The sequence below is a fragment of the Suncus etruscus genome, chromosome 10 (genome assembly GCF_024139225.1).
Source record: "Suncus etruscus isolate mSunEtr1 chromosome 10, mSunEtr1.pri.cur, whole genome shotgun sequence".
NCBI lineage: Eukaryota > Metazoa > Chordata > Mammalia > Eulipotyphla > Soricidae > Suncus > Suncus etruscus.
The window spans coordinates 13,622,950-13,637,201 of NC_064857.1; the positions used below are offsets into that span (position 1 = coordinate 13,622,950).

The 14,252-nt window shown below is 32.3% G+C and overlaps 1 protein-coding gene across 5 annotated transcripts in view; it reads right to left on the reverse strand.

Annotated features, from left to right (window-relative positions):
• The window catches only part of RALYL (RALY RNA binding protein like), a 712,684-nt gene that overhangs the window by 643,255 nt on the left and 55,177 nt on the right, over positions 1 to 14,252 (reverse strand). The gene's annotated exons all lie outside the window — the stretch shown is intronic.

The following is a 14,252-nucleotide window of genomic DNA, read 5'->3' on the forward strand; positions in this document are numbered from 1 at the left end:
CCACATATTCAAGCCGACCTGGGATGAGGGAAGAGGAAATGGGAGGTAGGACAGAAATGGAGGTGTAGGGAGGACAATTTGGTGATGGGAATCCCCCCTGATTTTATGTAAATATGTACCTAAAATATTATTGTCAACACTATGTAAACCATTATGATCAAAATAAAAATTAAAAAAAAAAAAAAAAAAGATTACACATCTGGTTCTGATTTAAAAAAAAGGAAAGAGAAAAAAAATTGAGTACAAGAGCTATGAGTGGCAAATATGAGAAACAGTTAGCTAAGAGAATGGGGATGCTTATTAAGACTAGTCCAAGAGTGGAGCTATAGTAGTAGCTCAATAGGCAGGACACATGTCTTGGAAGAGGCTGACCTGGGCTTGATATCAGACCACTATATGGCCCCTACACCCAAACATGAATGATATCTGAATTCAGAGCTAGGGGTAAATTCTGAACATCACTGGATTTGGGAAAGGAAGAAAGAAAAGAATGGATGATGGAAGGAAGAAGGGAAGCAGGGAGAGAAAAGAAATAATGTGAAACAATAATTCCTCTTGATCCAGATGCTGAGGCTAAAGGATGGATTGAATACAGTATTTTGGGGCTGCAATAAACTGCAGACCTGGTGTTTTCAATAATTTTGGCATCAAAGTCCTTTACAAGTGAAATACCTTCATAGGAAGGAGAGAAGTATGCCATGCTCAAAAGAAGAGGCAATTTTCATTGTATGTGGCTTCTTTTTTCATACTATTCCTATCAAATGTTACTCTACAGAAATATGTAACATATTATAAATCATGGTTTTAGATATAAAATCTTGAGTCTCTATTTACAGTTTTCAGTTTTCCCTTTTTACACTCAGTTCCTCTTTCTATATGTTTTATTAAAGCATGTTGGTGAAAGATACCTAAATACCCCCCTTTTATTCTAAATTCTGAAAAAAAGATTTTGAAAACTGGTTTTGTCCAAAGCTATTTAATGCAATGCTCATTTGACATAACTTTGAATTTCATATACTTTCTCATAAATTAGCTAAAAAAAAAGATATATTGTATTGATTTGGAAACTATATCTTGCACAGTTCCTTGAATTTTACTCCTTCACTGGCATCTATTCTCAGATAGTTCCTATTCTATTATTCCTTTATGCTCTGTCTTGCATCTCAATCATTACAGAATTTTAGCTCTAAAAATAGCATAATCTTTCAGCTACTGTTTATATAGAAAATTATAAATTATATCACAATTTGTAAATCCGGAGGAAAAAAGAAGATATAATTGGCCAGATTTATTCTTGCTACAGTACAGAGTTTATTTATGATGGTCAAACTTAAAGTTTGCTAGAGTTTGTATACTACAGAATTACCTGGTAGAAAGAGATTATTTTATAAATGATCTGATATTCACATTTGAAGATTCAGAACTGTATAAGCCTGAAGATGTCTGTTGTGGGTGAAAGTTGCTAGAACTTCAGGCAAAAGGAGAATACGTCCTTCCCCATTATGAGAAGGCCCTACATTTCTCAGTCTGACATGCTCTTCAACACCCAAATAAATATACTCTAAGATCACTTTACCATTACAATGTCCATATTTTTTAAGCATAGTCATTCACAAAGACCCTTTTGTATGAAAGCTAATATTCATAAAGTATAAATAATAAAATATGTTTCTGTAAAGATAAAGAACTTGCAAAAATGGGCTTTACAAATACATGTACTTCACATGAGTGGTTTTATTCTCAAATTTCTCAATATAAAAACTATATTTAATATTTAGAATACAATACAATTTCTCTTAAAACCCTTTCCAAATAGAGGTCAAGAGATAGCACAGTGGTAGGGCACTTGCCTTGCATGCGTCAGACCCGAGAGGGACCAGGTTTGATTCTGGCATCTGATATGGTCCACCAGCCTGCCTGAGGACAATTTATGATTTCTGAGTGCAGATACAGGAGTGACCCCTGAGAGCTGCTGAGTGTGGTCCAAAAACCAATCAATCAGTCAATAAAGTTTAAAAAAAAACTCTTTCCAAACAAATTGAACTCAGTTTGTGTATCAATCTGTATATCAAACTCATCAGTAACACAATAGTAGTACTCCCAAGTTATTTAAATTAGTCCAATCACTTATTCACTCATTCAGTAATATTTATAATTATAAATATGGTTAGATAGATAAATAGCTAGACAGATAGATAGATAGATTGATACATAGATTGATAGATAGATAGATCTTACTGATTACCAGAAACATGCTTTTCTTGAACATATCTTCAAAACTAAAATGACACCATCGTGAAGAAAGAAACAGGTCTTTAGTCCTTTAGCATATTGCCAAGTAAGGCCACCAAGATTAAATAAAAAGTGCTGGGTGTGACCCAAAAAACAAACAAAAAAAAAAACCTAACACATTAGCCTTTAATATCAAAGTAATTTATTGATGACTGATCAAATACAGATATTTAAGGATAAACTAGTAATTTATTTTGCAAACAGAAAAAAACAATTGTATTTCACTTTGAATATACTTTTGGGGGCTATAAGATAAAGTGAATAGAAACACTTTTTTAATATTCCAATATTTCTCAATTTCAATGAACACATTTTCTCTTAATTAACAGAACATTTCTCATAAAATACTGCATGCACAATTATCTTATATAATAAAGAATAAGCTGAACAGTTAAAGATAATTAGATATTTCCTATGCATTTTAATTTAAAATACCTATTTAATACAGAAAAGCAATATTTAATTAAAACATTAAGACAAATATTTGATATCTTTAAAATTATCTATAAAACTTTCTACAGTGCATCAACATAACATTTAATATGTTAAATAATTCCAATAGAGAAATTTAAATTTATTAAGAACTAAATAAATTTAATAAATTAAGAAAAAATAAATTTATCTGTGCTCCCACACAGGTAAATTTGAAATCTTAAAACTGCTTAGACCATAAACTTCACTTTGAGGATTATTTTTATTGTGACTAATTCCACAGAAATGTATTATAATGGAGGACAAAAGCTCCCCTATAAAGTAAACTACTTTATTAAAAATTTATGAATGGTTTTTCTTTTCTTTTTTTTGTTTTATTCTATCCCACCTTTTAAAAATGCTAAATTAACTTAAATATATGATATTATCTATGAATAGGTTAAAATACTATTTCTTTCTAATTTTCCACAAAAACTGAGAGAAATGTTTCTTCCATTTATCACTCTAAAATATATATAAATAATAACTTTTGGTAATGGGTTACCAAAAGAAATGTTTCTTCCATTTATCACTCTAAAATATATATAAATAATAACTTTTGGTAATGGGTATGCAGATAGCTAATACAGTTATTAAAGTGCATTCCTTCAATGTTTCAATGTAGCTGAGCTATATTTAATTGCCCAAACATTTCTATATATCATCCTGGAGGCTTCTGAGCACCAGTTGGGTAGTCTAGGTAAACGTGACACTGCTGGATCTATCTGCGGAGCTTGATATTCTTAAATAGTCATCATGACCTGGTTGGCTGAGAAACAAGAGACAAGTTTCCCAGAGTCTTTTAATTATCGATGACCTCATATACTTATCTTATAAAAACTGTATTGCACAATTTGATAAATTATACTTCATTAACTTTCAGTATAAAAATAGTTGTAGAAGGGGCCAGAGCAGTGGCACAAGTAGTTGGGCGTTTGCCTTGCATGCACTGACCTAGGATAGACTGAGGTTTGATCCCCAGCGTCCCATATGGTCCCCCAAAGCAGGAGTGATTTCTGAGCGCATAGCCAGGAGTAACCCCTGCATATCACCTGGTGTGGCCCCCCAAAAAAAAACAAAATACCAAAACAAAACATAGTTGTAGAAAACAATAATGTAGACAGTTTTAGTACTAGTACTAGAAAAAAGAACAACTATAAATATAAACATACCCAAATATTCTGTTTTACTACAGGTTTATAGATAACTTTAGCTTATATGGAAATTTATAATGTTATTTTAAATCTTCAATGTATTACAAAAAACAACATACTGATGCATTCAAAACTGAAGTTATAATGAAATGCAGTATAATTTTACTTTGTGAGTGAACATAGCTGAAAGATAGAAATATTAAATTTAAAATTAAGGTTTGAAACACTGATATTAATAATGTGTACAAAGAGAAAGTTTTATTAAAAACTGCATCTGAAACTGCTAGTATGATGCAATGCTTTCAATATATAAGGCCTGATTGAATGGTCATGAGAATACTTTAAATATTCTGCAATAAAATACAATATTAAAATATTTATTTGATATGATAAATGAAGAGACAAAATCTTCTCTAACAAGTGTTTTAATTCATGATGTGTGGTGTCAGGAAATTAATTAATAAACAAACTTTATTTTTTTAATTTGTAAAAACCAAAATGATACAATAAAAGTACGTCAATTTATCTATCTGACTGAAATTCACTAAGGTAACATTTTTAATGCTATGTCATAAAACTTAAATTTAGAATTAGATCGATATTACAGGAGGTCAGGAGCTTGACTGGCAAGTAGCAAATATAGCATCCTAGATGGTCTCCCAAAAGCCTGCCAAGAGTGACTCCTGAGCATAGAATCTGGAGTGATCCCTGAGAGCCAAAAATTTGTTCCCAAACCAAAAACTAAATACAAAAAAAAATGTACATTTTGGGGCCAGAGAGATAGCATGGTGGTAGGGCATTTGCCATGCATACAGAAGGATAGTGGTTCAAATTCCAGTATCCCATATAGTTCCCCGAACCTCCCAGGAGTGATTTCTGAGCATAGAGCCAGGAGTAACCCCTGAGAGCTGCCTGGTGTGACCCAAAACAAAAAAAAAAAAGTGCATTTAAAATAATTTTGCTTCTTTGAGGTGGATGTGCTGTGACAAGAAAATCTTTAATACAAAAAACACCTTCCTTACACCTATATTTATTGCAGCACTATTTACCATAGCAAGACTCTGGAAAAAATCAAGATTCAACAGACGAATGGCTAAAGAAACTGTAGTACATATACACAATGGAATATTATGCAGCTGTCAGGAGAGATGAAGTCATGAAATTTTCCTATACATGGATGTACACGGAATCTATTATGCTGAGTGAAATAAGTCAGAGAGAGAGAGAGAGAGAGAGAGAGAGAGAGAGAGAGAGAGAGAGAGAGAAACGCAGAATGGTCTCACTCATCTATGGGTTTTAAGAAAAATGAAAGACATTCTTGCAATAATAATTTTCAGGCACAAAAGAGAAAAGAGCTGGAAGTTCCAACTCACCTCAGGAAGCTCACCACAAAGAGTGATGAGTTTAGTTAGAAAAAATAACTACATTTTGAACTGTCCTAATAATGAGAATGTATGACGGAAATGGAAAGCCTGTTTAGAGTACAGGCAGGGGTCGGGTGGGGAGAAGGGAGACTTGGGACATGGGTGATGGGAATGTTGCAATGGTGATGGGTGGTGTTCTTTACATGACTGAAACCCAAACACAATCATGTATGTAATCAAGGTGTTTAAATAAAATATTAAAAAAAAGAAAATCTTTAAAAAGTATGAATTTGTACATTTAAAACATGAATTTATATAAAAACATTACCTAAATATAAAAATCAACTAAAATACTAAAGCAAAATGAAGAAATATAAGTTAAATAAAAGATGAATTTGAATTTCTTTTTTTTTTGTGTGTGTGTTTTTTGGGCCACACCCGGTAACGCTCAGGGGTTACTCCTGGCTATGTGCTCAGAAGTTGCTCCTGGCTTGGGGGACCATATGGGACGCCGGGGGATCGAACTGTGGTCCGTCCAAGGCTAGCGCAGGCAAGGCAGGCACCTTACCTCTTGCGCCACCGCCCGGCCCCTGAATTTGAATTTCTTATCTCAGGCTACTAATAGGCAAGTAATGTAGCTGTGTTTCTACATGTACATGTAGATGTAGCTTATACTCAACTCTAGGAATGTCACTTCACATCCTTAGCTATATTAAAGTCGTTAGTATACTTCAAAAGGCAAGTGGATATTACCAGAGAGAAATTTAACCCACCTCTGATGCATGTAGAGAAGAAACATATGAGGTTAGGAATTGCATTGCTAATTTGTCAAGATCATTGAAACAGGCACTTAAAAATTATTTGAATGACCACAATAAAAATCAAAAAAATTTACTTGAAGGATGTTTCTCTATTGATTAAAAACCCTAACAATCCCAATTTCCTTAGAGCAAACTAATTTGGTAGCCATTTTGTTGTTTTGATTATGTATTTTATATAATTTAGGAAATTTTATATTTTGAGGATGTGACAAATAGTTTATCAAATAAGGTATATAATTATTTTGTGTTTGAAATTTTTGATTTTCTCATTTATATTTATGCTGGTTGAGGATACTTTAAATTATATATATAAGTGATCAATTCTGCTAATTTTGAGTAACTAGAAGAAATAATTTCCAAATATGTGTTTATTATTATAAAATAAGATTTTGTTTTTGACTGCTGAGTTTTATTGATTCAATTGTAAATTTATTCAGGGTAGATTGTGCCATACTTGTTAGTGGTCGAGATTACTCCTGGTTCAATTCTCAGGGATCATTTCTGATCATGTATAAGGGATCAGATAAAGTCCTAGGGTGAAATCAAAATTTGAAATAAGTTATTGAAAAGAATGTTACAAATAACTCCGTGGAATGACCACTCTCATAAAAAAAAAGCATAAACAATTTTCCTGGGGGAGGATTCATGATAATACTGTGAAATATATCTCTAAACTGAAGCAGCCTTCTTCTTATAGGTAATGTAGTATATTTTAATATTTTGAGACTTCTTTTATCAGAGCCAAACTTCTGAAATTCTCTGTAACATATCACCTCACAGGTTGTCTCTTCTTGCTTTAGATGGTATTTTTACTTTATTAGTTTTTTTCCCCTAATACTGACCTGGATTTTCATACCATTTATAGTCTTGACAAAAGTCTCATGACAAATAAAAAAGTAAAACAACCTCTAGTTTGATCATTTACGTGAGCATATGTAAGAATGTTTAAGTAGAAATTATATTTACTGTATCTCTTTAATAGCATCTGTTGTCTATGTACCTTAAATGCTCGACATAGACTATTTAAAATATTTTATCTTTAAAGAATGATATTAACCTTAAAAAATACCAGAAGGAAGAGGATACTTTGATCTTAAATTTAATGTTGATGGGATATGTTCAAGTCATTTAACTTCTTTATGCCTCATTTTACTGAACAATTAGCATGATAATGCCTGTCCTTATATACATCACAGGAAATTTGTTCAAATAAATGAGATAATACATGTGAAAAACGTTTGAAGACTGCCCAAGAGGGCAGTTAATGACACATGAGAAAAATGTAAGGAATAGAACACAAGTGTTGGAAGAGAATTTAGAGGTCAGGATATGCAACATCTCTTCGGCATTAGCATTCACCTTGGGCCTGACCTATATTGTAAAGGTGGGTCATTTCATTTCCAGACAGCTCTGATTGCTAGTAATGAGATGAAATAATCTGTGTCCCTGTCACTTCTGCTCTTTGGTCCTATTTCTTCTCGTCAGAGTAGCCACAGAGCATTTTTGTTCCACACCTACTTCACTTGAGTAACAAAGAATATTGTCAGGTATTGAACTCGGACTTGTGTTACAGATCAGACCTAGCAGGGCAGAGGTCAGTGTTCTCAAAGACACAAGAGACAAACTGAGAAGATGCCAATAATTGAATGTCCTCTGGTGTGTAAAATGCTGAAACTAGAATATCGGGGCAGACATGGGAAAAAATAAATACAAGCAGGGAACAGTGCTTCTACCTGTGAATATCTCAGAACTTCAGAGAGAAAACATTTCTAGCACTGAGTCTTTACAGATATAATGGAAATAAATTCATATATATATGATATAATGCTATAAATATAATATTGATGTTAGTTGTTTTTGTACATATGACCAATTGCAAATAGAACCACAAATTTGTAAGGTTTCCCAAATTCCACCAAAAGTGTTATATATAAATAGTGCCAGAAATAAGGCCTGAGGCCTGGAGTGATGGTGCAGTAGTAGGCCATTTGCCTTACATGTGGCTGACCCAGGACTGACTGCGGTTCAATCCACAGGCATACCATATAGTACCCCAGACCAGGAGCAATTTCTGAGCGTAAAGCCAGGAGTAACCCCTAAGCGTCACCGGGTGTGGCCCAAAAATAAAAAAAAAAAACTAGAAATTAATACTGGGCATTGCTGAATATGTTCCAAAAACTAAATATATTAGCAATATGTATTCCAAATACATAAATATACCGATATTAACATACCTTTAAATATATAACATGCAAGCTATATATAAAACCATAACAATACTTCAGTCATTTGCATGCATGCTTCCATTAATACCTAAGTAAAAAAGTTCTACTTTGTCTTAAAGTTTATAATTGAAATATCCACTCATTACCCAAAGTAAATCAATGCCTTTATTTGAAAATTGTTAGAAAATTAAAAAAAAAAGAGTAGAATAGAAAGGAGAAATGGAAAAAAAAGGGGGACAGAGAAAATAATTAAGGCACAAGATGCAGAGTTTAGAGACAGTACAACAAACTGTTTATATTGTGTATAAGTAGAGAAATTTGTAGACATTTTTGTAAATGTTTATATAAACATCTGTAAAGAAGCCTTTTAAGGTTGACTTTAGAGACTTTTTTTATTTGTTTGTTTTTTGCGTCACACCCAGAGGTGCTCAGGGGTTACTTCTGGCTGCATGCTGAGAAATTGCTCCTGACAAGCTCCGATTGCCATATGGGATGCTGGGAATAGAATCCAATAGAACCATCCATGGAGACAGTATGCAAGGCAAATGCCCTACCACTATGCTATCTCTCTGGTGCAGACTAGAGACTTTTAAAGTTGACTTTCTCTATAAGATCGGTGTTTAATTTTGAACTTAGACACAGTATTTATTCTTCTATGATTTCATTTTGTTTTCAGATAAGAGTTCTTCCTGAAAATGACTACATTCTGAGTTTTGCATCATATGCATTAATATAGCTCTTATTTTGTATTAAAAATCCTAGAAATTATACCCATTTTTATACATTTTCATGTAAATCCTTGAGTTTAAAATGCAATAAAACAAAATCTTAATAATTTTTCATATATATGTATATGTACATATATATCTTTTGGCTCTAAGGATGTACCCACTACTGCTATCCTAACCTTATACTTACTCCTGGAGGGGTCTAGGGACCATGTGGTGTGTCAGGAATTGAAACCTGATCAGCTGCATGAAAAGAAAGTTCCTTAACCACTATTCTATACTTCTTTTTTTTCTATTTTAAATATTTATAAGGACAAACAAGTAAATATAATTCAAGAACTATGTATACATATATATATATATATATATATATATATCTCCTGATAGAAAAAAATGATAGAATCTGAGAAAATATTTTCTGAAGATGCCTATTTAATCTGAAGTTAGTCTTAGTTGGCTAAAAATTGTCCACAAACTATGCATGATGTAATTTCTGACATTAAATGGCATATGTTAATATCACTATGCTGTTGTTGATGAAAATTTGTGTCACTCAAAGAAGTGACTTGCTGGATATTTATAGTTTTATGCCTATGTTTGGCATTTTACAGTCTCATTAAATAATTAAGTCTGTCTCCAATTTTTCCCAGTGTCATTGCTCAATGCATAGCCCCTTGACTCAAGGTACAGCCTTGGATAATTGGAATTTAAGTAGCAAAACAATGAAATCCTGAATAAATTTTCCAGTATAATTCTCAGATTCAATAACCTGTGACCAAATGTTCCATAAAAAAAATTCAAGCTTAAAGTGGGGTTTCACCAGATACATGGATATTTTCCAAGTATGTTCACTAGATTGTGCATAGTATTTCTTCTAGAAAATTTCCCTTTATTTAAAATAAATTTTGGTTCTTAAGAAAATAGCTTAAAACTATAGACAACACAAAAGGGACTCTTTTACAAGGATTTAAGAACCATTCATTGTATTTAGACATTCTTTCTTTTAGTCCTAAAGCAATACCATTATAAGGAGAGTATTAGATAGAAACAGAAGAAAGCAGTTATGGCCCAAAAAACAGAAGCTGGTTTTATCTTAAACTTTACATTTACCCAGATGTTTAATCTACTGATCCTCCTTGATCATCAATTATCTAATTTAGAAACTGGGGGTGATTATTTTGGTACCTTCAAAATAGAAAAATCAATGAGTAATTTACATTACTTAGAATAAGAAAAGTGACTGAGCATCTCAAATATTAAGACATTTATGAAGCACATACATCCTGATACAGTTAACTTTACTGCTACAGTTCAGTTGACTTTTCTGACATGGAAAACTGAAGATCAAACATCAAAAGAAGTTGATGTTACTTTCAAGTTTCTTACGTTGTCAAGTCCAGCCTTCAAGAATGATTTTTTGTCCTGATAAACCTTTTAGCATATTTTTACTTATTTAAGTTAGTTCATTTCACTTATTGCCTCTGAAGCCCTTTATGTTTTGTTTTATCTACAAAATCCAACTTTAAGAAAATTGATATGGCATAGAATTATAGGGAGCAGTTTGGAAAACAATTTTAAGAATGAGAAATTTTCTTTGTGTTAGAATGTGGGTTCAAAGGAAATTCTGAATATGCTTCTAAATTTACCTCTACTCTTAAGTAGAATATTTGAGTGTTGTACTTCTAAAACCTGTAAGATAAAACGTGGCATACTGAAACAGCTGACAGATGTTGGCAAAGCTAACACATACAGGCCTTCTCAAGTTCACAAATAATTATACCCTTCACCAATAATCAGACAGACCCTTTGCAACTCTGACCTTTGGTGGACTTATGTAATTGTGGCAAATTGCTTCTTCTGTCATGACACGGTATAGTTCATGATATTCATTTGATGCATCTCAAAATATTTTAAATGAAACCTTACTGATAATGATAATAATTTTGTTAAGTGGTATCCTTATTTATGATCTTGGTCATAAAAGGGGAATTTTTATCTAATTCAGTCTAGAGCTAAATTATAGACAACATTTTTTCATTCATAGATTTCCATAAAATTGGTTTGAGAATAACTCAATTTATAAAAAAGAGTTCTATGTGTTACATTTGAGCATATAAAGAATCATTTCAGGTGTGCGACTATAAATACAATCATCCTTATTTTACTGTACTGTGTGCTTTAAAAAAATAACACACACACAATCTGTCATTTGTGATCTAAAAGTTAAGAAGACCAGTAATAAAATTCAGTCTATGTCCAAAGGAATGAGAAACAGAGCAACTGGTGGTAGAGCCTTGATTTAGACTGAAAGGTCCAAAACCAAATAACACTGATATTCAGGACAGCAGAAGTGTATCCTGACTCACACAATGAAAACAAATTTGCCCTTCCTCTATCTTTTTGTTCTTTCTTGGTCCTTAGCACTTTAAATGGGTCAATGGAGAAGATCATCTACTTTACTTAGTAAGCCATTCTAAACCTATTATAAAATGATTCAAAAATAATGCTTTACTGAATATCTATCTATGCATCCTTTCTCCCATTCAGTCTGACAAAAAATAAGAATATCAGAAACTAAGGATCATCTTCAATTACCATTTGCAGTTCTTTATCTCTTGAAAATAAACATTTTCATAATTGGGTTGGAAACAAACATAATTGAGCAGTAGTATTCAATATTAAAATACTATTAAAATAAAAATAATTTCTTTTGAAATATAAATAAAAAATTAAAATTAGCTTTGTTAATCTTGACATTTAAAAGATAAATAATTTCAATGGAAATGAAAATAAAATAATTTGTTGGAAAAATAGCATTCTTTATATACTAAAAGATGACAGTAAAAAAAAGTGACCATTAACTCAAGTTAATCCAATATTGTTGATGGTCTAGGGACATTGCAAGCTAAAATCAATAAAGCACTGGGCAAATCTGTCCAAGCTGTCACTTTGCTAAAAAGGCAAAAAGCAATAATATTTTCACCTACTTCGGTATATTAATTACAAAAAAGACAAATGTGAAGATGGAAACGTGCTTTTTATCTTAGAACAGATATTTGACGATAGAAAGTGATAAAACCATGAAAATTTCAGAGATAAATATATTTACATATCAATTATATCAGAGAAACTAATAAGGATAAAGTCTACTTCTAGGCACACAGTGGTTGTACTATTTTCTAATGTATGAGACTCTTAAAGGAATACAATAATAAGCTACAATCTAGAATACTTATAGATAAAATATTCTAAGATTCTTGAAAAATATTAATAGTACTCAGTGGAAGTACAGTTATAGAATAATCAGATTCTATTCAAATTTATTATTTTTCAAATGACAAGAATAAAGTAACATCTTTACACTTGACAAAAAATAAATTAACATGAAGTTAGACACACACAAACAAGCAGACAGAAAAGTGACATGGGTTTAAAAGTAAACATGTACATATACCTATATTAAAAATGAATGCAAAATTATATAGGAGATTGGGAAAATATAGTCTTTAAGTGTAAATAAAATAGTACAACTGAGATCAAAAGTCGAAAACATCAGTGTCATTCTGCAGTTATCTTCATCACTAAGGCAATAACAAAATCGAAAGAACTTCCAATTATGTAGACAAATAAAGACAGATGGAAAAAAATGAAGATTTAAGCTCTGATAATCTTCAAGTGATACATAAAAACAAACAAACCACAATAGTAACATTCTAAACTAAAAGCCATGATCAATTCTCATTGTACTTCATTAAAGAGCATAACCAGGAGCTGGGAGACAGTCCAATAATTACGGTGAAGACCTAAATTGCACCCAATCCAAGATTGATTTTATACACCACAAAATGTCTCTGGCACTGCAGCGCCTGAACAGCATTACATATTAGGTCAAAAGCACTGAACCACCATTGTGGTGGGCAAAAATCACTGGTAGCACCCCTATCCCTAATGAGCACCAACTGGGAAGCCAAAAACAAATAAATAGATAAACATAAACAATGTATTATAGGACTTATTTATTTATTGAAAGAATAAGAAAGATATCTAGATGGAAGAAATCAGGCCATGTACATCTGGAATGGATACTTATTTGCCTCAGATTTTTCCTCTTCCCTAAATCTTAAAAATTATTCAAACTATGGGGCAAGTGAGGTGGTGGTAGAGGTAAGGCCTTGCAAGCCTTAGCCAAGGAAGGACCACGATTTGATCCCCCGGTGTCCCATATGGTCTCCTCAAGCCAGGGGTAATTTCTGAGCACATAGCCAGGAGTAACTCCTGAGCATCAAACGGGTGTAGCGGAAAAAAAATTATTCAAACTATGTCTCTGGAGATGCTAAATATCCTTGAATCAAAATTTTCACATCGTCATTTTTTTTGCTTCTTAACTAAAATAAAACAAAAGCAAAAGTTATATAACCAGTAAATAGTTTCTTTTGTCCATTTTGCCAAAAAACTATATCAATTACCTTATATCTGATTTACTTTAACACTGGATATTTTTGAGATTAAATTAAACTACATAGAGAATTTTACAACTACTTGAAATAGTGATTCAGATGAAGCAAAATAATATAATATTTTATTGCTGGTGGGAATGGGAATGTAGACTGCTCCAACCTTTTTGGAAAACAATGTGGATATTTCTCAAAAATACCCACTCAAATTGAGCTTCCATCTGATTCACAATAGTATTCTAGGGATATACCCTAGGAAACCAAAACACCATGTAGTAAAGCCCTCTGCATTCCTATGTTCATTCCTATCAACAGTATATAGGACTTTTTCATCTCCACATCTTAGTTAACTTCATGGTTTGTTGGTTCAGATCTCTTTGTTCTAGCTACACTCAATAGTTCTGAGAACAAGGGCCACCCTTGGTGATTCTCAGCCTATAAATGTAGGCCTGACGAGTCCATTAGACTCATTGATATTTTATTGCTTCAAAGTATATGATTTAGTGGTGCTCAAAGGTCTTGTGTTGCCATGGATTGGATTCAGAAATTCACACATGCTAATTACATGCTTTATCACTTGAGTCATCTTCTTAGTCCTTCTAATCTTATTGTCAGAAGTCATATACACTGGGGTTAAGTGATCACGGATTGTAATGTTGTAATTACAATGGAAACTGTAGTTTCCATTGTAATGTTGTAATTACAATGGAAACTGTAGTTTCCATTTCCCAAATAAGCAACAT